This window comes from Grammomys surdaster, unplaced genomic scaffold (genome assembly GCF_004785775.1).
Source record: "Grammomys surdaster isolate TR1022 unplaced genomic scaffold, NIH_TR_1.0 332487, whole genome shotgun sequence".
Lineage (NCBI taxonomy): Eukaryota > Metazoa > Chordata > Mammalia > Rodentia > Muridae > Grammomys > Grammomys surdaster.
The window spans coordinates 2,654-28,757 of record NW_021627714.1 but is presented as its reverse complement, the minus strand read 5'-3'; the positions used below and the strand labels follow the sequence as shown (position 1 = coordinate 28,757).

The window sequence follows — 26,104 nt, the reverse complement described above, 5'->3', positions numbered from 1 at the left end:
CTGCTATCCCTTCAAGTTTCAAAACCAGTACCACCTGGGTGACTCTTACACATTACCAAGTCTGGCTGCCAACATGAGGTACAACCGTGGCTATCTCTGGAACACAGCTTCTCTGTGCTTTCAGGAAACACTTCCCAGGAGATTTCACCTCAGTGATGCTGGTCTCTTCTTAATCTCTGCTAATTTCTTAGCCCCAGCTAACCGGCATCAATCGTCCCAATAACAAAAAGGTTTCGCTTTAGTAGTTCTGGTATCTTGTTAGTCACAGCTGATTCTTCAGCCCCAGCTAACCCAAACCACAGAATCCTCACAATCTAAATTGCAATGGCCCTGATAAGAGTCTTTAATCTTCCCTCTGAAAGTTCACAAGCCAGGCCTCCATCGTTTGCGCTGTTCTCAACATTATCTTCCAAGCTCCTACAGAACATCCCACAGAGCTCTTAACATCCAAGGGCTCTTCTAGCCCAAAGTTCCAAAGTTCTTTCACAGTCCTCCTCAAAACATGGTCAGGTTGTCACAGGAATACCCCACTATGCTGATACCAATTTCTCTTAGTTAAGGTTTTACTGCTGTGAACAGACACCATGAGCAAGGCAACTCTCATAAGGGCAACATTTAATTGGGGCTGGCTTACAGGTTCAGAGTTTCAGTCCATTATCATCATGGTGGGAATATGGCAGCATCCAAGTAGAAGTGGTACAGGAGGAGCTGAGAGTTCTACATCTTCATCTGAAGGCTGTTAGCAGAATACTGGCTTCCAGGCAGCTAGGATGAGGGTCTTATAGCCCACACCCACAGTTACACACCTATTCCAACAAGGCCACACCTTCTAATAGTGTCACTCATTGGGCCAAGCATATACAAATCATCACAGACTGTGTTAGACTATGGAGACTTTGGAAGTTGGCTCTATAAGCCTATAGGGGCCATGGAGTAGAATGTGTGGTTTGAATAGGTCTGTCCCCAACAGACTCATGTGTTTGAATGCATGACCCATAAGAAGCACACTATTAGGACTTATGGCCTTGTTGGAGTAGGTGGGGCCTTGTTAGTGGAAGTGTGTTACTGTGGGGGTGGGCTTTGAGGTCGCCTATGCTCAAGCTCTGCCTGGTCCGGAACACAGTCCCCTACTGCTTCCTACAGATCAAGATGTAGAACTCTCAGGTCTCTCCAGCATCATGTCTGCCTGCATGCTGCCATGCTTCCTGCTATGATGATGACAGATTGAATCTCTGAACCTGTAAGCCAGCTCCAATTAAATGTTTTCCATTATAAGAGCTGCCTTAGTCGTGGTGTCTCTTCACAGCAATGAACCCCTAAGACAGCACTTCATCATGTTTCAAAATCTTTCTTTGTATGGCATTTGTCTTAGTTGGGGTTTACTGCTGTAAACAGACACCATGACCAAAGCAACTCTTATAAGGACACCATTTAATTGGGGCTGGCTTACAGGTTCAGGAGTTCAGTCCATTATCATCAAGGCAGGAGCATGGCAGCTTCCAGACAGGCATGGTGCAGGAGGAGCTGGGAGTTCTACATCTTCATCTGAAGACTGCTAGAAGACTGATTTCCAGGCAGCAAGGACAAGGATATTAAAGCCGACACCCACAGTGACACACTTCCTCCAGCAAGGCCACACCTCCTAATAGTGCCATTCCCCGGTGCCAAGCATATACAAACCATCACATTCTTGATGTGGGTCATGTGTTAAACAACTCCCACTCCCCTACCCAAAGATAGAGGGAGCCCTGTCACACAGCCTAGCTCACACTCCCTGTATGTCTGTCATGTAGCATTAGCCACACAGTTAACTACGCCTGCTTCACCATAATACAATTCCTCTTCTTTCCGTGAAAATCTTAAAGAGAAAGTGCCTGGCTTTGTCTCCCAAGGACCTACTGCATGCTGCTAGTGTTCATAAACTTCTATACGGAAAAAGTATCCTAAGACCCAGGATACTCTCTAGAACTTTCTCTCCTTCCTTCCCTAAAACCAGCGATCACATCTGACATAGGGTAGGCTTATTCTCCACCCAAACGTCACTTCTCAGACAAATCCTTCTGGGTGTGTATGAGCTCTTCTAGTTAACATCTGTCCCCTGGGCTGTTAATCTCGCCCACGGTTTTATCCCAGCACTGATATTTATGCATTTGTTTACTCGCTGTTTTCCCTATAGAAATGTAAGGTCCACGAGGCCAGCGGATCTGTAGATTGTACTCATAATTACATGTCCAATGCTGAGCACATCAAGACAGGCCTGCGGCAGATGTTTTTAAAACCTTTGTAAGTAAGGAAACCTTTACAGCGCTTTTTGGATCTTGAGGCGGCAGATCCCTGCCAGCCGCTCGGAGCTGAGGCTAAGGCCAGGTTACCACTCCAGCCCTTACCTCTATGAGTTTGGAAAATCTAGAGCCCAGGGAGTGGGAGGAGGAGGTACTACAGCTCACTCCTCAGGAAGTGGGTGGGATGGTTTTAGCCCAACATGGTCAGATTTCATAAAAGAAGCTAGGGCTGGGGAGAGGGATTAGTCCTTACACAGCTTGCCATGGCAGAAACAAAGATTGATTCTCTTTGTACATGTAGACATTGGTTCTCCCTTTCCACTATGTGAGTCCTGGGGACTGAAGTCAGGTTATTAGGTTTGGTGGCAAATGCCTTTATCTCATGAACCATCTTGCTCACACACACACACACATACATTTATTGAGACAGGATCTCATGTAGCCCAGCTTGGCTTCAAATGTGGCTATGAAGCAAAGGACAACCTTGAATTTCTGATCCTTCTGCCTTTACCCTGCCCACCAGGGATTGGGTTATAGCTATGTGCCACCATGCTCAGTTCATGTAGCTCTGGATCTTGAACCCAGGCTTTGTGTGTAACCGTTTTGTGACTATCAGCAAGCCAAGGAATGCCACAAAAATCACACAAGGCAACTGGGGTAGGGAGGAAGGACAAAAGAGTGGGAGGGAGGGAAGGAGGGAAGAGAGAGGGAGGGAGGGAAAGAGAAGGAGAGGTGGGAGGGAGAGGGATGGAGGAAGGAGGAGGGAGAGGGAGGCTTTATAAAGGCGGGAACTGTTGCTTTAGTGACTGGCCCTTTAGTGCTCAAGACAGTTGAAGGTGGGTGGGGGGAGCACCTGGTTCTGGAATGTGGGTGGGTCTAACAACTGAGTTTGTCCTGCCAACTGAGCTCTGTCCCAGATGTTTAGTTGATTTTTGTCTCCGTGTTAATGAAGGGTAACGTTACAGAGCCTTCTTTTCTGCAACATCTCTGTGTGGTTTTGCTGTCAAGTTAACTGTAGCCAGATAAACACTTGGGAGCACTCCTTCACCGACCTTGCGTGAGAATGAGTGTAGAACTGCTGCTTCTGGTGTGCATCCCCAATTGTGACCTGGGTAGAGACTTTTTTTTCTTCAGGACCGTTTGTAGCAACAATGTTAGCAATGGGTTTAAGGCTATTGGGCCATCAAGTCCGAGAATGAGCTCTGGCAGTACTGCGGGGCCTTGTCTATTCCATGTGACTTATTAAATTTATCAGCATGAAATCATTTTTAATGTCTCCCCTCATGTCTCTGGGATCTACAGTGATAGCCCCTCTCATTGCTGGTAGTTATAAATTTTGCAGTTGTGTCTTCCTGGCTTTAAGTCTGGCTGGAGGCCTATCGATTTTATTAAATTTGAAAGAAACAGCTTTTGCTTTTATTGGTTTTCTGTATTAGCTTTCTCTTTTCTGTTTCATTGATTTCTATGCACTTATATATTATTTCATTTCTACTGTTGCTTTGGCTTTTCTTTGCTTTCTTTCCCCCTCAGGTTTCTCACAGTAGATGATGAAGCTCCTTTGCTTTTTAAGCAGAAATGCATACAACTGCAGTCCACCTCCCTCCTGATTTACCTACATCTCAGGATTTTGAAATATTGAGATTTCACTTTTATTCAAAATATTTTCAAGTTTCTTTAGGAATTTAATCCCCTGATCTTTAAATCATTCCAATTTACCTTAAGAGGCTTGACAGATATTTTCCCATTATTGAATCAGTATAGTCTAAAAACATACTGCATATGATTTAAAATCTTCTAAAGGTGTTGACATCTTTTTTTATAGCCAAAAAAAAAAAAAAACGGATCATTTTAGTGAACATTTCATAGATTTTGAAAAGGCAGTGTCCTCTGTTGTTTGTGGGTCTACAGAAGGCAATTAGGTCAGATTGCTCAACAGAGTTGACCTTTGTGTCTGCATTTCCTAAAAGAGCAGCATTTAAATCCCAGATGTGTTTAGAGTTTCTTCTATTTCTCCCACAAATAATATAGGCTCTTGTGTACTTTCAGGTACTATAAGTAGATATATATGCAATTGCTACATTTTCTTAACAAACTGCAACTGGCTACTTTATCACTAAAAACCATTATAGTACTATACACAGGGGGCAACAAGATAAATCCCTGGTTAAGAGCACTGGCTGCCATGTTTGAGTGATATCCGAGAGAAGCCTGTCCTTCCCTCAAAGGAAATAGTGGAGGAATGAATTGGTCAGGATGCAGAGGTGGGAGAGGGGGAGAGACCCTGGGAGGAGAAGAGTGAGGGGAACAGTGGTCATGGTACATACATACATACATACATACATACATGAGAGAGTAAATAAATAAATTAAAATTAAGAGAAAGAAAGACAGAGCACTGACTGTTCTTCCAAAGGACTGTGGTTCAGCCCAGTGCCCACTTGGTGGCTCAGAACCATCTTTAACTCTTCTGGCATCCACAGGCCCTGGTAACCAGGACCACATGCTATGCAAACCCTCTACCCCTGAGCAATAGCCCCAGACCTTCCAAGGTTGAATTTTCCCGAAGCATGGAGGCCCTGTGGGATGCCTGTCCTTCAAGGGTGGCTTTCTAGTGTCCAGACACCGTAGCTAGTTAAGTAGGTAATCTTTGTCACCATTAAATGGTGTTTTTGAGAACAGTAGACTGAGGGCTTAGGACTGATTCCTGGGAGAGGAAAAAAAGGACAAGAAGGACAGATAACCTCCCCAAGGAGAGTAGAACTATTTTTCACACTGACAAGAGCTTCGAAATGCTACAGCCTCACTAAATCACCCTGCAAGATTGTACGATCAGCAGACTTTTTCAAGATCCCCTACCAGCTTCTGAACAGCAAGCTCACAAGCAATCACTTGGCCACGTGCACAGAGCCAGCAGCAGAGACTGGCTTGTGTTGTTTTATTCCTGGGAGTCTGTAGGTTTTCTGGCCTTGAGTATGAAAGAGTAAATAAGGAAAACGCACGTAATAGAACAGGGAGAGATCCCAACTCTCCCGAGCACACAACTAGACCTGGTTCAACGCCATAGTATTTTATATTTAGCATTGTTCCTTTTGAGGAAAGACAAAAAGAGAAAAAAATTATTAAAGTGTCCTTGGTATCAGAAACCTTGCCTGAAGGTGCCCATCACTCTTTCTGGCTTCCGGGTTTCCCTTGCTTCTGCGCTTTGCCACAGACACAATGCTGGTTGGGTTTTGTCAACTTGACACAAAGATAGAAGTATTTGGGAAGGGGGATCCTGAACTGAGGTGCAGATACCATCAGACTGTCCTGTGGACAAGTCTGGGGGTGGGGGGAGTTTTCTTGATCGATGATCCATGTGGGAGGGCCCAGCCCATTCTGGGTGACCCCATCCCTGGGCAGGGGTCCTGGATTGTGTGAGCCATGGCAGTAAGCCAGTGAGCAGCATTCCTCCTATGCTCTCTGCTTCTGTTTCTGCCTCTAGGTCCTGAGTTCCCACCCAGACTTCCCTCAATAATAGACTGTGAATGGGAAGTGGAAGCCAAATAAATCTTTTTCCTCCCCTAAGTTGCTTTGTATCCAAATATTTTATCACAGTGATAGAAAAGCAAACCAGGACAGATACAATAGTTCTATATTTTTCTACCAATCACAATTTCCACAGCCTCTATCTAAGCTTGCCTGCAGGGGACTCGACTGGTCTAGATGTCTAGAATTCCTCAGAAACACAAACAGCACATCCTTTCAAATGGGGAATGGGAAAAAGAAGAGGTTCTGTGGGCCACAGTCATGTTCAGCTACTGGTCATCAATGGGCTCTTGCCTTCAGACTAGGGCTTTCCTGGGATTCTACCACTGGCAACTTTCCTAAAAGAAAGTCCTCTCTACCGAGTCAGTCAAGATGATGGAATAACAGACGAGAGGCACAGACCTGTCATACCAAGTACTTGAGAGGCTGAGGCAGGAGGACTTCAAGTTCAAGGCCTGCCTAGACTACAGAGTGAGTTCAAGGCCACCCTGAGAATATAACTCGATGGTGGAGCCCCTGTTGAGGATTCCTGAAGTGCTGGGAAACAGACCAATGGTACAAAAAACAAAGAAAACAGCAGTGTGCCTTCTGTCTGAAATGAGCTTGTAGACCAGACAATTCACAAGCAAATAAACCACCGACAAGCACAGAATTCAGTGCCTCTGGGCTTGTTACAGCCTGAACGCTGCTGCCTCTGTTCTAAGAAAGGACAACCTTAAGCCTAGAGGAAACTTCTCTTGCTACTGTTTGGGAAATGTTCCCCCACAGGCTCGGGTGTGTGAACATTTGGTCCTCGATTGGTGGCAGTATTTTGTTACAGTGGAACCTGTAAGAGGTGAAGGAATCTTGGAGGACATCACTCAGCACTGCTTCTCGATCTGCTGAGAATCAAGGAGTCCCAGCCACATGCTCCCCCACACAAAGGAACTTTCTGCCACCAAGTGTTTCCCATCATAACGGACTTTACCTTCAACTATGAACCAAACTATACCTTGCCTCCTGGAAGTTGTCCCTTGGCTATTTGCCAATGAGAGAGCCTGCCAGCCACCACCGTTAGTCCTTTCTGGGCGTTCTTGAGCCTCCCTTGAGATAATAATGAACTCCAATGGCTCCCAGGTGTGCCTGGGAAGGACTCCCAGAAGCCGTAGCTCCTAAGTTCTACCCGTTAGGCCCACCCTTTTGGTTTCCCTAAGACCTGTTCAGAAGGACCAGGTTTATGCCCCAAAGGCAAAAAGAAAAAAATAAATAATGAAACTCCAGGGGCATACAAACAGCAAACATGCACACACAGAGATAGAGAGACAGAGAGTTCCTGTCTCAGTTTTTTTGTTTGTTTGTTTTTTGAGACAGGATTTCTCTGTGTGTGTAGTCCTGGCTGGACTCAGAAATCCACCTGCCTCTACCTCCCAAGTGCTGGGACTAAAGGTGTGCGCCACCACTGCCTGGCCCTGTCTCAGTTTTTTAAACATCAGGGGAACCCAAGATGGTGGCAGCTGGTAGCATTGGAGGAACTACAGAGCACCTCTAAGGAGCCTAGTTAGTTGGGGACTAAACTAGGTCCTCTCCAAGAGCAGCCTGTGCTCTTACTCATTGAGCCATCTCTCTGGGCCTGGGGAAGATGTTTTATTAAGAGAGCTGGATGATTGAGTTCTAAACCAGACTTGACTATATAAACAAGAAACTATCTCAGAACAAAACCAAAAAGTTAGATTCAATGTTTGTTCTCTACCCTGCCCACTGCCTATCTGTATTTAACTCTATTTTATTCATCATCCCTGTGCGATAGGTTCCAGTAATACAGTGATCAGTAAAATTTCTGATTTTAAAACCCTGTGTCTCCTACTAAAGGACTATCCCCCTCTCTGTGCCTACTCCTGAAATAGCAATTCACAGAACAAAGCTCCATCTGTGTTAAGGATGCTCCAAGGCTGGTTGGCTAACTAGAACTGTCATGGTTTTGGAGACATTCTGGAATGTTGCCCGTCTGGAGCCAAATTATCGTGGGCTATCTTTAGTCTCCTTAATAGCCAGCCATTCACTGATCGCCTCTGTGTTTGACCTAGCATCTTTGTGACATTACATAAATCCTCTTGGAACAACCAACCAGACTCCGAACTTCCACCAACACAAAGGCTAAGAATGTCATCAGAAGTATCTGAAGCCTGAAGCAGAATTTCCCCCACTTGGCAATAACATACCTACCCGATGTTTCTACTAATACATTGTTAAGCACCTTGATTTATGACTTTGTTCTGTTACTATTAAAAAAAAAACCCCTTCATGAAACTATTGTGCTGGAACATGGTATTTGGGTCAACCTGAACCCCTGTTCCCAGGCATGATCAATTCACATTCAGCTCCTGAATAAGCCGTCTTATCCCATACTGGGTGAAAGCCGTGTGTTAAGTCAGCAGTGCCAATGATCCTGAGTGCCCAGCTTCTGCCTCCCTCCCATTCTCTTGGCCTCAGTGGCATCAACTCGATGTTCTCTTCTGAGACTCAGGAACTGCACATGTGGGTATCCACCTGTCTTTTCTATCTTGTCTTTAAGGGTTAGAAGCCAGAGCAGACAAAATCGACCCTCGACATTCTATGAAACAGCAACTAAAAGAACCCCAGAAAGCACATTGCGGAAGAGATGAAGGAGCCAGTGGCTACCCTGAACCAGGACATCCCAGCTGAGGGTCTCAGACATGTCTCTGCTCTGATTCAACCTGAGGTTCACTTCTCCCATGTGCCTGGAAAAATAAACGAACACATGCCAACTGCAGTCTGCTCATGCTGCACCCATCCCAGACAACACTGACATTAGACGCTGCTTTTCCTCTCTGGGCAAAAACTTCAGTAATCCCAGAGTATACAGACTGGGAACGTATCTCCATATGGCTAAAGACTGATGTTCGCAATGACTTTTGAATCAAAGCATACCAATGGACTTTCTCTTCTGAAGGTCTGTGACCATAAAACAAATACTTTGTTTTTACTGGTAGGGTGGGTGTGGAAAGAGAACTCTACTGTAGGTGTGAATCTACAAACCACTCAGTTCACCTTATTTCATGTGGGGAGCACAGGTTAACCAATATAAATATGGGGATTATGGTTTGGACACAGGGTCTTAGATTGCTGCGGTGCTCTGAATAGGTACAGCCACCATAGACTCATGTGTTTGAATCCTTGGCCCATAGGGAGTGGCACTATCAGGAGGTGTGGTCGTGTCGGAGGAAGTGTGTCACTGTGGGAATGGGCTCTGAGGTCTCCTATGCTCACGCTACATCAGCGTGGTACAGTCTCTCCTTCTGCTGTCTGTGGATCAGGATGCAGAACTCTTGGCTCCTCCAGCATCATGTCTAACCTACACACTACCATGCTTCACAGTATAATGATAGTGGACTGAACTCAAACTGTAAGCCATCCCCAATTAAATGCTTTCCTTTATAAGAGTTGCCTTGGTCACGTTGCCCATTCACAGCAATAAAACTCTAAGATAATAGTTACTAGGGAAACTGGGGACTCCTCTGGATGTCTCAGTCTCACTAGTAGAAGAGTTTGAGAATGGATTCAATAAAATCAACCCAGAAGCTTCTGAGAGAAGGAAGACAGGAAAGGAGGAGAGCAAGCCACGTGCAAGCAGTAACATAGGGGAAGGTGGGATAAATAACTTAGAAAAAGAATGAGAAGACCCGGGGCTGGAGAGATGGCTCAGTGGTTAAGAGCACTGACTGCTCTTCCAGAGGTCCTGAGTTCAATTCCCAGCAACCACATGGTGGCTCACAACCATCTGTAATCGGATCCAACGCCCTCTTCTAGTGTGTCTGAAGAAGGATACAGTGTACTCTCATATACATAAAATAAATGAATAATTCTTTAAAAAAAAAAAAAAAGAATGAGAAGACCCAAGATGTCCGAGATAGTATGCCCAAGCTTTGGCAAGAAGTTAAAACAAGAAGAAAAAAAAAAGTTGGTTGGGTTTTTTTGTTTTGGTTTTGTTTTGTTTTGTTTAAGATAGTTATACCTGTCTGATTTTTTATTAAAAGATGGACAGGCCTAACAGTTGATGCTATAGCAACTGCACAAGGGCAGAAATTCTGGGAAGGAAAAATGCATCATCTTTATTATTAATATTTTTATTTTTTTCTAAACCAGTATTGGACACTAGCAAAACTTTTATTGGCACTAAATGGAACAAATGTCTGTAAATACTCATTACCCTCCCCCGCCCGGCCCCCCCCCCCCCCCCAGAGGCCAATAAACAAACATTACCTAAAATCATAACTGACTGGCCTACTTAACACATTTCACTTAATCAAAGAAAACAGATGATGAAAAATTGACGTTATGATTATTTATCAGGGAAAACCACAGGAAAGGCTCACAGTTCAGCCCACAGTAAGCAAACGAAGAAGGTTGGAATGTCTACTGGCCATCAGTTGACAGACTGTCCACTAAAACACCAATTAGCTAATATCTTCCCCCACTACTGTTACAAAGATATGCAAAGCTTGTGTCTTTAAAGCTACATTGTTCCAAATACTCGACAGTCTACCATTTACCCAGCTTCCTTGGGAGAAGTGGACCAGCCTGTTTCCTCATGCACCTGCACAAAGTGGTTATAGGCCTGTTGGGCTGCTTCTAGATTATATTGATTCTTATCTGCTTCAAAGGATACCCTGGCCTGGCCTTTGACTAAGGTTACACTGATTTGTATGATGACTGATTCCATGGAGTAGGCGCTGCTCCAGCCCTGTTTGGTGAGCATACACAACGCCCCTCCATCCATGACATGCCCGTCAGAAAGAACAGGCGACTCAACACGAACAAATGGAGGATCAAATGGAAAGCTATCTTTGAAAGAGAAGTAAAATATAGTCTATGCCTTCTTTTTCTTCCAAGAGCTGAAGGTCACTGTACAAGGGACTATCAGGGTCAACCTTCCTCAGTTTAACATGCCAGTCATATACGCTGTCATTTACCAGTTCCACGGAATAAGTCCCTGATTTGTAACTCTCTGATCTGTATATCTCTGAGTTCTTTCATAAGTCTATCTGAAGCACACACTGAGCTAGACACAGCACCTCTCAAATGTTCTTGCCATTAATGGTCTTTCTGAAGCCCTTCGTCCTCTGACTTTTTCTCACCACTAGTCTCTTCTTTCAGCTCATAATGATCCAAGTCTTCCAGCCCGTCAGCTGAATCTTCGTCTTCTGAAGACAACTCTTCTAATGCCGCCTTCTGAGCGATGGGGACCGACTCCTCCAGTGTCTCCACATCCGGGTGTTCAGGCAGGTCGTGTGCACTGCAGAGTTCACTGAGCAGGCACTTGATCTGCTGAGTAAGCGTAACGTTAGGCATCAAATCTTCCAGGCGTTCCGCAATCAATGAGAGTTCTGGATCGTCAGAATGCAAACTCCATACTGCTGGCGAAGATGGGTAGGAACTGGGGATGGTGCAGTCTACACAGAGTCGCCTCCATGGGTCGATTATGAACTCAAAAACCAGCTTATTCGGCTGATAGTTGCTGATGCGCAGCCGCTCGTGGTCCTTGTGAAAGATGGTTATTAGGAACTCCATCTCAGCCTCAAGCAATGACGACATCCTTCCTCTCCGGTCCTCCCAGATGAGTGTGGAAGCGAAGCGGCACCCCCGCGAGATGCCTGCTCAAAAATGTATTAGCTTACGAAAGGGATAAATATTCTTGCCACCCCTTTAGCATGACAAACCCATCTTCCCGAGAGGCTATCCCTTAGCTAGGCAATGGGCCAGCCCAACTGGATGTGGGGTCTCCACCCAGACTAGAGATTTCATTTTCTTCGTAAGAAAATAATTTTCTCATTTAATGGTTCTCTAACGCTACTGTAACAATATAACACAGGCTGACCTTGAATTCTTGATCCTTCTGCCTTTGCCTCCCAAATTTTTAGATTAGAGATGGGTGTCCACCATGCTCAGCTAAATAGAAAGTTAGGTGTGAGCAGAAGTAGAGCACAGTGAGTGGTTCATACTTATAATCCCAGCATTTGCCAAGCTGAAGCAGGACGGTTGCTATGAGCTCAAGGCCAACTCATGCGGGCTACATCATGAGTTATGGATATGCCTGGACCACAGAATAAGACCATCTCAGAGAGAGAAAAGGCCAGGGCTGGAGAGATGGTTCAATAGTTCAGAACACTGACTGCTTTTTCAAAGGACCAGGGTTCAATTCTCAGCACCCAACACAAAAACTTATAACTGTCTGTAATTCTAATTCTAAGAAACTTGGCCCAGCAATGGTGGTGCACCCCTTTGATCCCAGCACTTGGGAGGCAGAGGCAGGCAGATTTCTGAGTTTTAGGCCAGCCTGGTCTACAGAGTGAGTTCCAGGACAGGCAGAGATACACAGAGAAACCCTGTCTTGAAAAAACTGAAAGAAAGAAAGAAAGAAAGAAAGAAAGAAAGAAAGAAAGAAAGAAAGAAAGAAAGAAAGAAAGAAAACTTGATATTGTTTTCTGGCCTCTATGGGCACCAGGCATGCATGTGGTATGCAGGTATACATGCAGGGAAAATACCCATACACATAAGGAGTGGGTGAGGCTGGGAGGGGAGGGAGGGGAGGGCAGGGCAGAGCAGAGCCGGGAAAGGCTGGACCAGGTGTGGTTGGTACAGAGCTTTAATTCCACATCAATTAGCCGGGTGGTGGTGGCACATGCCTTTAATCCCAGCACTTGGGAGGCAGAGGCAGGTTGATTTCCGAGTCCAAGAGTTCGAGGCTAGCCTGGTCTACAGAGTGAGTTCCAGGACAGCCAGGGCTACACAGAGAAAACCTGTCTCGAAAAAAAAAAAAAAAAATTCCACATTAATCACCAGTGAAACCCCACAGGCTAGCCTCCAGAAGAATCTGATGGGAATATTTTCTCCACTGAGGCGCTCTCGTTTAAGATGATTGTAGCTTTTGTCAAATTGACAGAAATCTAACCAGGGCAGTGGTGCACACTCATAATCCCAGTGCTCAGGAGGCGGAGGCAAAAGTATCTGCTGAACAGGAAATGTGAGGCCAGTCTCATGAAAGACACAAGACACCGTCTCCGAAAAACAACAAAGAAACAACAACAAAACACTTTACAGTCTTCTGGCTTCTGCCTCATAAGTTTGGTCTTTGTCTTAAGAGCAACAGAAAGAAAGTCTTAGGGATTTAGAAAGATAAGTGAACATCTTAGTCTCTGTTCTATTGCTGTTGAGGAGTCACAAGGCAGCTCTTATTTTAAAAAATTAAATTAAATTAAAATAAATCCCTTAATCAGGGCCGACTTAGAATTTCAGAGGTCATTACATTCGTGGCAGAAAGCACAGCAGCATGGAAGCAGGTGAAGAAAGAAGAGAAGGAGGAGGGAAGGAGGGGATCCTCCAACAAGATCACACCTTCTCAGCCACAAGTCCAAATCTTTCTCAAACACTGCCACTCCCTAATGACAAAGCATCCAAATATACGAAACTGTGAAAGCCATTCTTATTCCAACCACCACAGTGACTAATCAGATTTTCATCTTAAAGAGACAATTTGAGGAGATGGCTCAACACTTAAGAGCCCTTGCTACTACTCTTCAGGAGGACTCACTCACACAGCAACTTACAACTATCTGTAACTCCAGTTCCAGCTTATCCAACACCCTCACAGACACACATGCAGGAAAAACACTAATGCATATAAAATTAAAAATAAATTTGTTTTTAAAAAGATAGTTTGAGCCAAATGCAGGAGCACATGTATTTAACCCCAGAACTCTGAAGAGCAGGGTAGGCTAATCTCATCGAGTTCAAGGTCAATCCAGTGTACATAGCAATTTCCAGGCCATCTGGAACCATATAATGAAACCCTGTCTTGGATGGATGGATGGATGGAAAGATAGATAGATAGATAGATAGATAGATAGATAGATAGATAGATAGATAGATAAGAGTTATATTTTAGAATTCTTAACTGGAGAGAACACAAAATATTGGCTGGGAAATGCCTCCTCATGCACAAAGGCACACACATATTCACAATTTAGAATAAAAATAAAATCTTTAAAAAACAACAAAGAAGGAGGAGGAAAAGAAGAATAAAAGAAGAGAGGGCAGGGAGAGGAAGGGGAAGAGAATGGGAGAGAAAGGTTTTCTAGATATTTTTTAAGGAGTGTTTCTTAACTTGTTTGAATGAGGTAATGGGCCAAAAATATTTGTAGATCAAGTCATAATTCATAATGTGTTAATAAACATGCATGTCATTTATAAAAGACAGAATAACTAGATAAAGAATTGCAGCTCAGCTTCTTGAAAGGAAGGTGCAACGCTGGGGTTGTCCCAGAAAGTACAGAGAAGCTCACATTTCCACCTTCACCCTGAGCACACTGGGTGGCCTCCTGGGAGGAGGTGGCCTTGGGAGAAAACAGGGCTGGGCCCCTGCTGCCTGCTGGAGGCCTTTGCTGGCACCCTCCCATAACCCTCCTAGTACTTGGTCCCCTCAGCCCAGGGGATGCCTGGGCAGCACAATCCCACGTTGTTTTCAACAGTAGCATTCTAATCTATGTCTTTCTTGTGTCCCTTTATTTCAAAAAGTATTCGTATAAGTAAAATACTAATTCCTAGAAGTGTCATATTTCACACATGAGAGAGAGATTTAGTTCCAGGCCAACCTGAGTTACAGATCCTGTCTCACAAAGGAGGGGGAAGGAGAAGAGGGAGGAAGGGGGAGGGGAAGAAGAGGGAGGAAGGGGGAGGGGAGGAAGGGGGAGAAAGGGGGAGGGGAGGAAGGGGGAGGAAGGGGGAGGGGAGGAAGAGGGGGAGGGGAAGAAGAGGGAGGAAGGGAAGAGCAGCACTAGGCAGAGGATTTTTTGAGGCACTGAAGAGAGGAAAGGAAATAAGAGTATTAACGGTGAAAATTCATGATTCACGTCTTTTTTCCCCCAATGTCCCTTGCACTAATCCCCATTCTGAAGCTGTAGAGTACTAGACACTACATAACTCTGATAAAGTCACCGCCACATGGGCTGGGAAGTTCAGGGTGGGGAGCAGGTTATGCCACACAGGACTGAGGGATGCTGGGAGAACCTGGAAGCCAGGTCTGCCTCAATATGTGAAATTCGGCACCTCAAACACTTGTCCTGGGGTCAGAAACCAAACAAGCAGAACAGAGTTGTCATTAGCAAAAGGTAAGCCAGATCCCAAACTGACAGCACTCTGGGGGTGGGGGGGGGGGCCAGTCCCTAACCCAGAGCACTGTTGGGGAGACAGGGGAGCCTCAGCCTTTAGCATGTGCAAACTTGATGGGAAAATGGGCGTGGCCTTGACATTTACAGCCTGGTCTTGAGAGCTGCCTAAAGTACCCTCTGGAGTCCCTGCTTCAGAGTCTACTGAGAGGTGTGCCCTCACCCTCACTGTCCCGCCGCTTCAGCCTCTAGCTGTCCTTGCTGCCATATCCTCCCTCCCTCCCATGTTGAGAGCAGATAGACCAAGAGATGTTACAGGATATTTGATTATTGTACCTAGAAAACCTAACTGTTAGCAAAAAATAAAAGCTTAAATGGTTGTCAGATGCAGTTAGGTGTGTCTTGAAGAGATGCAGTTTGGGTGTGTCTCTAAAAGCCTCCATAAATATGAATGCTAAAGAATGGAAAGTCCCTGCCTAGTTTAAGGCAAGTTGCTTAGGAGAAATCTTGTGGTCCTTGCTCTATGACTCAAGGCAAAGTCAGCTGGATGGCCTTGAGCTACCTCAGTGTAAAAGTGAAAGGATTTGACCCTTACTGACTTGTCTTGGGGTCCCCACCTCCATGATGGTAACATGGTTCAGCCCGGCAAAGGTGAGGGGAAAAAGCTGGAGATTTCTTTTGTAACCAATGGGACCTTTGATGGTTCTCTCTCGCCCACGAGTGCGAGAGCCTCTGTGGAAGGGATTTTAGAGATTATCTCTTTGGGCTTCCAGGGACAACAGAGAAGCAGCTGTCAGGACACAGGTGAAAACAGGATTCTAGGAAAGAGAGCTAAGGACTCCCCTTGGGTTTGGAGCTCAAGAGAAGGTAGCCTAGCTCTGTAGAATGACACAGGTAGAAAGATTTCTAAAGAGCTGGCAGTTTTGTTGTAGGATCAGGCTTGTAAAGATACTTTGTATATAGTTAAGAAAATAAAATTGGGCTGGAGAGACGGCTCAGGTGTTAGGAGCACTGACTGCTCTTTCAGAGGTCCTGAATCCAATTCTCGGCAACCACGTAGTGGCTTACAGCCATCTGTAATGGGATCTGATGCCCTCTTCTGGTATGTCTTGAAGACAGCTATAGCGTACTCGTCTACATAAAAATAAATCTTTTTAAAAAAAAAGAAAGAAAGAAAGAAAGAAAGAAAGAAAGAAAGAGAAGTTACCTCGCTGAGCGCACTGGTTTCTACATCAGTTCACACCCCTCCTGTCTTCACTGGTAAAAATATGAGAAAATTTAAATGGTTATGTATTACAAATAGGCTCTGGAGAACATCAAGCGCATCCCAGCTTGTGGCCATGACAAAGCTGACTGCCTTAGGGTTACAGTTTGCTGAGATGAAACACCAGGGCCAAAAGCAACTTGGGAAGGAAAGGGTTTGTGTCGCTCACAGTCCCATATGACAATTTATCATCAAAAGCAGTGGAGTCAGGAACTCGTGTAGGACAGGAACCTGGAGGCAGGAGCTGATACAGAGAGCATGGAGTCACTGTTTACTGCCTTGCTCCCCATGGCTTGCTCAGCCTGCTTTCTTATAGAACCCAAGAGCACCAGGCCAGGGCATGCCCCCCCCCACAATGGCTGAGCCCTCCCACATCCCTCACTAATTAAGGAATTGCTTTACAGGCCTGCGTACAGCCTGAGCCTGTGGAGGCCTTTTCTCAATGAAGGCTCCCTCCTCTCTTGATGACTCTAGTTTGTGACCAGCTGACATAAACTAACCAGGACAGCTGACCTCTTATCAATTTGATACACAAACACATCACTGTTAAGCCACAACCAGTTCTTTCTTGTTCAATCCCAACATAAACACATTAATAAAGACATCACAATATAAAACTGTGATGGTTTAAATGAAAATGGCTCCCACAGGCTCTCAGGGAGTGGCAGTATTAGGAGGTGTGGTTTTGTTGGAGTGGGTGTGGCCTTGTTGGAGAAGTGTATCACTGAGGGTGGGCTTTGAGATTTCAAATACTCAAGCCAGGCCCAGTATCACTTTCTCTTCATGCTGCCTAAAGACCCCAGTGTAGAACTCTCTGCTTCTTTTCTAGCACCGCGTCTGCCTGGGCACCACTCTGTTTCCCACCATGACAATAATGAGCTAAATCTCTGAATCTGTGAGCCAGCCCCAATTAAAAGTCTTCCATTATGCGTTGCTGTGGTCACGGTGCCTCCTCATAGCAACAGAAACTCTTAAGACAAAAAACATTTTACAAACTTGGAAAGTCCCACAGCCTTAACAAATTCACCACTTTAAAGGCTGTCTTTTAAAAAAAAAAAAAATCCAGTCTCTTTTAAAATCCAAATTCTCAAAAAAAAAAAATTAAAATAAAATAAAATCCAAATTCTCTGTAAGACTTTTTAAAAAATTAAGTTTAAAGTCTCTCAACTGTAGGCTCTTGTAAAATAAAAAATAAGTGCTTTTGTACTTCAAGAGAGAGAAACCAGGACACAGTCACAATATGAACAAAGCAAAATCAAAACTCCAGAAGTATAGATAACTCTAATATCTGAGAGTTACTCACAATCCGGCCTCCTCCAGGTGGCTTGGGGACCTGCTCTGGCTCTGCTCTCTGCAACACACAGCTTGTCTTCTAGTGACAGCTACTGCTGTTCTTGGCAGTCATCCCATGCATGGTCTTAGAATCTCCAAAATGCTGGAATCTTCTGCTAAAACTGGGCTACACGTCCACCAACAGCCTCTCACAGACTCTCTTCAGGCCACCAAGCTTCGGCTTCTCTGCACGACCTCTTGAATCCCAGGGCTTCTATTGGTTCTCTGGCTGGGCCTTCCTTTATAGCCTGTCCCAGTAGCAAACCTCAGTTGTTCTCTATGATCCCTTCCTGCCTTCAAAACCAGTACCAGCTGAGTGATTTAAACTACCAAGTTCAGCTGCTATCACAAGGCAGCACAAACTTGGCCACTTCTGGATCACAGCTTCTATGTGCTGGCCCTAAGGAAACGCTTCCCAGAAGATTTCACCTCAGTAATGCTGGTCTCTTCGTCACCAAAGCTGATTCTTCAGCCCTAGCTGACCAGCACCCATTGTCCCAGCAAAGCAAATGTTTTACTTTAGTGGTTCTGGTCTCTTATTAATCGCAGCTGATTCTTCAGTTCCAGCTGACCAAATACCACTGATTCTTCATGCAAGTGCCCTGGTAGGGTCTCGGAAGTGTTACAAGCCAGGCCTCCATCTTCTGTATGGCTCTCAGTATTCTTATCTTCTAAGCTCCCACAGAAAGCTCACTGAGCTCTTAACGCAATGCCTTTTCTAGCCCAAAGTTCTTCCACAATCCTTCCCAAAAAGTGTGGTCAGTTCTGTCACAGCCACACCCACTATCCCGGTACTAACTTGTCTCAGTTAGACTACTATTGCTGTAAAACACCATGACCAAAGAGTTGAGGAGAAAAGGGTTTATTTGGCTTATGCTTCCACATCACTGTTCATCATACAAGGAAATCAGGATAGAAACTTAAAACAGGGCAGGAACCTGGAGGCGGGAGCTGATGCACTTCAATGACTAATTAAGAAAATGCCTTACAGCTATGCCTATAGCCTGATCTTACGGAGGCATGTTCTCTAAGGATCCTAGTTTGTATGAAGCAGACATAAAACTAGCCAGGACACTGAAGCAAAATGAAGGTCACAAACTTGTTCCTATAGTCTAACTGAACCCAAGGAATCCTAAGCACAACCCAGCATTCCCTTCCTTTCTCCCCACAAAATAACAGAAGTTGTGGAAGGGATTGTGACTTTTCTCAAGTCAGAAAACTCATGTCTAAGGTCACAGCTGGCAGACATACAAGTCTTTCCCTGAGATATCCCTTCGGTGATGCTTGCTTCCATTCTCACCACGAACACCAGCTAAAAGCACAAAAGATGTCCAACGCGCACATTTGAGGAAACTAGTTTGCTTGATTGTGCAAAACAATCTAAAAGCTTTGTGCAAAACAGAGCTAGTTTTGGCTTTGAAGTGGCTAGGCCAACAGGCAATAAAATCACCTGAGAATGGAGTATGACCTCAGACTGTAGAATGTGAGAAAACTGGAGGATACGGGTTAGGAAAAGGTTAACAAAGAAAGCAAACTGCTTCTGAAAATTCCAAACACGGGCAATGCCGATGGAGGGTGTAGGTCTTCCGTATCAGTACCAGGAGTGAGTATTTGCATACACTGCTTCACGTATCAAGCATGACACAGCCTCTCCTTTCATACACAGTGGCTGAACACAGCATTCCTGGGCTGTCTAGTGAAGACTTATTTATTTTAGACACTATCGACACCTAGTTTGAAAGCATTTACCGATAGGTTTCTGTATCAGGCAGCTTTCCATTTCTATAGTAAAATACCTGAAGCAAATAACTTATAAAAGAAAAAGGTTCAGTCTATCATATATAGGATCTAGATTTAAATTAAATATATATATGAATATGAGCAAGGTGTATATGATATATAGCCATGAAAACGTAATGAAATATGGGATGGTAGCACATGCCTTTAATACCAAGTCTTGCAAGATGTCATGTGAGGATCAAGAGCTTGCCATCTGTGGCTATATAGTGACTCTTGGGATAGCCTAGGATTCTTAAGGCCCTCCCTCAAAAAAAAAGTCCCCTGAAAGAAAGTTATTGTCTGTACACTAAAGAAACTAACAATAAGAAAGAAAAAAGAGGCGCCAGTTGCTTCAGAGTCCTGGTACGGGTAATCACGTTTCGTGCGTGCTCATTCAGCCAAGATGCCTGAGGAAACCCAGACCCAAGACCAACCAATGGAGGAGGCTGAGACCTTTGCCTTTCAGGCAGAAATTGCCCAGTTAATGTCCTTGATCATCAATACTTTTTACTCGAACAAAGAGATCTTTCTGAGGGAGCTCATTTCCAATTCATTGGATGCTCTGGATAAAATCAGATACGAGAGCTTGACGGACCCTAGTAAACTCGACTCGGAAAAGGAGCTGCACATTAATCCCATTCCCAACAAACAGGATCGAACCCTCACTATTGTGGATACTGGAATTGGAATGACCAAGGCTGACTTGATCAATAACCTTGGCACTATTGCCAAGTCAGGCACCAAAGCCTTCATGGAGGCTTTGCAGGCTGGTGCAGATATCTCTATGATTGGCCAGTTTGGTGTTGGTTTTTACTCTGCGTATTTGGTTGCTGAGAAAGTGACTGTCATCACGAAGCACAATGATGATGACCAGTATGCCTGGGAGTCCTCAGCTGGGGGATCCTTCACAGTGAGGACTGACACAGGGGAGCCAATGGGCCGTGGGACAAAGGTGATCTTGCATCTGAAGGAAGACCAAACTGAGTATTTGGAGGAAAGGAGAATAAAGGAGATTGTGAAGAAGCATTCTCAGTTTATTGGCTATCCCATTACTCTGTTTGTGGAGAAGGAACATGATAAGGAAGTCCGTGATGATGAGGCTGAAGAAAAGGAAAAGAAGGAGGAAGAGAAAGAAAAAGAAGAAAAGGAGTCTGATGACAAGCCTGAAATAGAAGATGTTGGTTCTGATGAAGAAGAGAAGAAGGATGGTGACAAGAAGAAAAAGAAGATAAAGGAAAAGTACATTGATCAAGAAGAACTCAACAAAACAAAGCCGATTTGGACCAGGAATCCTGATGACACTACTAATGAAGAATACGGAGAGTTCTACAAGAGCTTAACCAACGATTGGGAAGAACATTTGGCAGTAAAGCATTTTTCTGTTGAAGGACAATTAGAATTCCGGGCCCTTCTTTTTGTCCCAGGACGCGCTCCTTTTGATCTGTTTGAAAACAGAAAGAAAAAGAACAACATCAAGTTGTATGTTCGCAGAGTTTTTATCATGGATAACTGTGAGGAGTTAATCCCCGAGTATCTGAATTTCATTAGAGGGGTGGTGGATTCTGAGGATCTCCCTCTAAATATTTCCCGTGAAATGCTGCAGCAAAGCAAAATTCTGAAAGTTATCAGGAAGAATTTGGTCAAGAAATGCTTAGTACTATTTATTGAACTGGCAGAAGATAAAAAGAACTACAAGAAGTTTAATGAGCAGTTCTCAAAAAACATAAAGCTTGGAATTCATGAAGACTCTCAAAATCGGAAGAAGCTTTCAGAGCTGTTGCGGTACTACACATCTGCTTCTGGGGATGAGATGGGGTCTCTGAAGGACTACTGCACCAGAATGAAGGAAAACCAGAAGCACATCTATTTTATCACAGGTGAGACCAAGGACCAGGTTGCTAACTCAGCCTTTGTGGAACGTCTCCGAAAGCATGACTTAGAAGTAATCTATATGATTGAGCCCATTGATGAGCATTGTGTGCAACAGCTGAAGGAATTTGAGGGCAAGACCTTGGTGTCTGTTACCAAAGAGGGACTGGAACTTCCAGAAGATGAAGAAGAAAAGAAGAAACAGGAAGAGAAAAAGACAAAATTTGAGAACCTCTGCAAAATTATGAAAGATATTTTGGAGGAAAAGGTTGAAGAGGTGGTTGTGTCAAACCGACTGGCGACATTCCCAGGTTGTATTGTCACAAGCACGTATGGGTGGACAGCAAACATGGAGAGAATCATGAAAGCTCAAGCCCTCAGAGACAACTCAACAATGGGTTACATGGCAGCAAAGAAACACCTGGAGATAATCCCTGATTACTCCATTATTGAAACCTTAAGTCAAAAGGCAGAGGCTGACAAGAATGACAAGGCTGTGAAATATCTGGTCATCTTGCTGTACGAAACTGCACTCCTGTCTTCTGGCTCCAGTCTGGAAGATCCTCAGACCCATGCTAACAGGCTCTACAGGATGATCAAGCTTGGTCTAGGTATTGAAGAGGATGATCCCACTGTGGATGAGACCAGTGCTGCTGTAACTGAAGAAATGCCACCCCTGGAAGGAGGTGACGACACATCACGCATGGAAGAAGTAGACTAAGCTTCACCAGAACTATGTGTTTGATGCTTACCTTCATTCCTTCTGATAATATATTTTCCATGATTTCTGTTTATTTTTGTGAACATTTAAAACATCTGTGTGGCGTGAAAACTATGGGGAAGATCAAATGTCTACATGTGATACTGTGATACTGTAGGTTTGACTCAAAAGGCTGATAGAACGTTTGTCGTAAGACGTAACCTGCTGTTAACGTTAACTCTGTGGTCGGAAGTGTTTAGCTGTTGAGCTGGATTCCTTAGTAGACCAAATTAAGATGGCTTAAGTTACATCTTAAAACTTTCATTCCCTGTAGTTAATTCTGCATGTGCTAGTCTTAGAAGTAAACACAAGTTAAAACAACTTGACAGGAGCTCCCCAAGTGGCTTGCTATCCAAAGTACCAAGAACAAAACCTTAAGTTTCCCTAGGTCTTCTAACTCTCAGCAAGGCTTGTGAATGGAAATAATAGTGCCCAATCACATTCTGCCTTAAAAGGTAAATACAGATGAGATAAAAAGGAAAAAGAAAGAAAAGAGAGAGAGAGAGAGACAGAGAGAGAGAGAGAGAGAGAGAGAGAGAGAGAGAGAGAGAGAGAGAAAGAAAGAAAGAAAGAGAAAGAAAGAAAGAAAAAGGAAGGCTGGAGAGACGGCTCAGTGCTTAAGAACACTAGCTGCTCGCCAGGCGGTGGTGGCGCACGCCTTTAATCCCAGCACTTGGGAGGCAGAGGCAGGTGGATTTCTGAGTTCGAGGCCAACCTAGTCTACAAAGTGAGTTCCAGGACAGCCAGGGCTACACAGAGAAACCCTGTCTCGAAAAACAAAACAAAACAAAAAAGAACACTAGCTGCTCTTGCAAAGGACCTAGGTTCAATTCCCAGCACCTACATGGTACCTCACAACTGCCTATGACTAGAGTCTCAGGGGATTTGATGCCCTCTTTTGGCACATACAGTAATACAGGTTCACATACATATACATAAATAAAAAATAGTGTTTTTAAAATAAATTAAAATTCAGAAAAGAAAGTTTAGTTTTGAATCAGTTTTACATGGTCAGTCCAAAATTGAGTGCCCAGCTTTGCGCAGTGGCAGCATCGTAGCCAATGAGGTTTACCCAAGGCGCGATTATGGCTAATTGAAAACAGAATTGAGGGTACTGTTATTTCAGGTCTCAAGCTGTCAGGTCCCAAAGAAACCCTGGACAAGGCTCATTCCTGTGAGCTCTCTGTGGCTCCGCCCAGCACTTCTCGTCCCCGCCCCCTACCCTAAATCTCTGTAGTCCAGACGCTTTGCTTCCCTTCCTCCTCCCTTCCTCCGGTTTCTCGGTTTCTTGTGCCATCAACCTCCCTTTTCTGCCCAGCACTCTTTTGGTCCTGGGCTCCTCCCTTGATCCACTTGCCCTCTCTCCTCTCTCCACTCTTCGCTTCTCGCTTTGCCTTCTCTCTCTCCTCTCATGGCCTGGTTCAGTCTGGAGTCTCGCAGATGCCTCTGGCCGTCCTCCCTCATATCTACACTAAACCCCTCTTCATCAGCCGTACCTTGGAGCGAGCGGTCTTGTCATCATTTTCATCCACCAAGGCACTTTATGCTGGAAATGCATAACATAGGAAGCTTCTTGTGAGCCAGGAAAGGTGAGAGAAAGAGAAGAAACTGGTTCCCACAATCCTTTTCTAGAGCATGCCCTCAGTGACCTAATGACCTTTCTCTTAAAGGTTCCGCCATCTTCCAGTACCACCCGAAGGAACCAAGCCTTTAAATAAAATACACGCATTTGACGCTCCATGCCATGGAATTCCACCCCGGCCTCTGCTTCATGATAAAATAAGCATTCATTTCAACTCCTCCAGTCTCCAATCCCAGTGGCAGGGGAACCCTACTGGTAGGAGAAAAAGCCCACCAGACATTTAGATAGTTGTCTCAAGTCAGGAGTATGAGAAGAAACGGGAAAATGATCATCCTTTTTTATCTATTCGTGGCCCCTCTACCTATCATCTGCCTATCAGGGATCTAACTCCGGCTCCCTCAGCTGGGGATGTAGTTCAGTTGCTTTCACAACGGGCACAGGCCTGGGGGTCTGTTCTTGGCGCTGTATAAATAGGGCAGGTGGTACATGCCTGTAAGCCCAGCAGTGTTGGGGTGTGGGGGTGGAGGCAGGGGTGTCAGAAGTTTAGGGTCATCCACAGTTTGACAAATGAGTTTGAGGACAGGAGAGGCTACTTGAGGACATAGCTTAAAAACAGACAAGAAAGTCAGATGGCCCCTGGGAGGAAAACAGGTCCAAGGGTTGTCTCCTGGGCAGCGGGAGTGGCCCGGGTTGTTCAGAGCGAAGAGAACAAAGGAAGTTTGCACTCAGCCTTGCCAGGGTGAGCAGTAGATGCTGCTCACAACGGAACAACCGCCTCTTGGTGCTGAGGAAGTTGCTGCCATCTCCTCCATTCACCGTACATGTTGGCTTTCCATCTGACGTGTCATCCTGGGAGGGAGACACAACTCAGTTCCCGGGAGAAGATGGCTCCAGCTTAAGTGGACAGTATCCACATGGGATGAACTGCCTGTAAAACCCTGTTCCTGGAAGGTGCAGGGCCAGGAAGGTAGACTTCTAGGAGTGTCCCTCTAGGAATTCTGCAGCAGGGCATTCAGGATGTTCCAGAAAAATCTTTAAAACTCCCTAGATATTTATCTGGGTACATTGAACCTTGAAACAGAGAAATAGGGCAAACACTACCTAAATGATTAACATGTAGAGCAGGAATTTGTTCCAAAGTTTAAGGCAGAAAAAGCAAATACAAAATGAAGGCAGAGGTGCCAAGATTTATCTTGCTTTTAGTTATCCATTAGACATTTGCAGGCCCAGGGCAAGGTCAGCATTTCTAGCAATTACAGCCCGTGTCCTTGTCATAACCCCAGTAAGGACAACTATTGTCGAAATGATTACAGCAAGTTCTGATGAGGATGCAGAGTCAAAGGAATTCCCAAACACTGTGGGAAGTTCATGCCCATCATGGAAAGCAATATGGGGACGCTCAAGAAATAAAAATAGAATGACCATAGGACCAGCAACCCCACTACTATCTCCAAACGAAATGAGACCAGTTTGTCAGAGCACACACCAGTGTTCGCCGAATTGTTGTTAACAGTGTAAGAGTAACAGTAACTATAGAGAAAATGAGAAGGGCGGGTGTAATGAAAATGTAAATCCTCTTCAGTCACACAGTCATACAAAACTTTAAAAAAGGAAGAGGTGGAGGCTGGAGAGATGGCACAGCAGTTACCAGCACTGGCTGCTCTTCTGGAGGACCTATGCTCAGCTCCTAGCACCCACATGGCAGTTAGCCACCATCTGTATCTTCATTTCCAGGGAACCCAGCATCACCTTCTAGCCTCCTCAGGCACAGGCAAAACATTCATACATAAAATAATGATTTAAAACCGAGTTTCACTGGCTGGGGAGATGGTTCAGCAGTTAAGAGCACTGGCTGCTCTTCCAGAGGTCCTGAGTTCAATTCCCAGCAACCACATGGTAGCTCACAACCATCTGTAATGGGATCTGATGCCCTCTTATGGTGTGTGTGAAGACAGCTACAGTGTATTCATACACATAAAATAAATAAATAATTTTTTTAATCAAAAACAGTGAGGTCAGGAACTCAAATAGGGCTGGAACCTGGAGGCAGGAGCTGATGGAGGGTGCTTGCTCACTGGCTTGCCCTCCATGGCTGGTTCAGCCTGCTTTCTTATAGAACCCAGGACCACCAGCTTAGGGATAGCACCACTCATAATGGGTTGAGCCCTCCCCCATTAATCACTAATTAAGAAAATTCTCCACAGGCTTGCTTATAGCCAGATCTCCCCCCCCCAACCCCCCTGCCACCTTGGTTTTTCGAGACAGGGTCTCCTCTGTGTAGCCCTGGCTGTCTTGGAACTCACTCGGTAGACCAGGCTGGCTTCAAACTCAGAAATCTGCCTGCCTCTGCCTCCCAAGTGCTGGGATCAAAGGTGTGCGCCACCACTGCCCAGCTATAGCCAGATCTTATGAAGGAGTCTCCACCCCTCTGATGACTCTAGCTTGTGTAGAGTTAACATAAAGTCACACAATGCTCCTCAGGAATAGCTCCTGGGACTTGTGCCCACTAGGTCCCTTCTCTTCACTAGGTTCCACTTCCTCCCAAAAGCGT

The 26,104-nt window shown here is 44.9% G+C and overlaps 1 non-coding gene and 2 pseudogenes across 1 annotated transcript; 2 read left to right on the top strand and 1 right to left on the bottom strand.

The window, feature by feature from the left end:
- Nucleotides 1-10,284: 10,284 nt before the first annotated feature.
- Nucleotides 10,285-11,398, bottom strand: LOC114616540 (annotated as a pseudogene).
- An 8,347-nt stretch (nt 11,399-19,745) lies between these two features.
- Nucleotides 19,746-22,030, top strand: LOC114616539 (annotated as a pseudogene).
- Nucleotides 22,031-23,003: 973 nt separating this feature from the next.
- LOC114616541 lies at nt 23,004-23,145 on the top strand. The gene has a single exon (XR_003710653.1). It is a non-coding gene; the product is annotated as a U4 spliceosomal RNA (small nuclear RNA).
- Nucleotides 23,146-26,104: the final 2,959 nt, after the last annotated feature.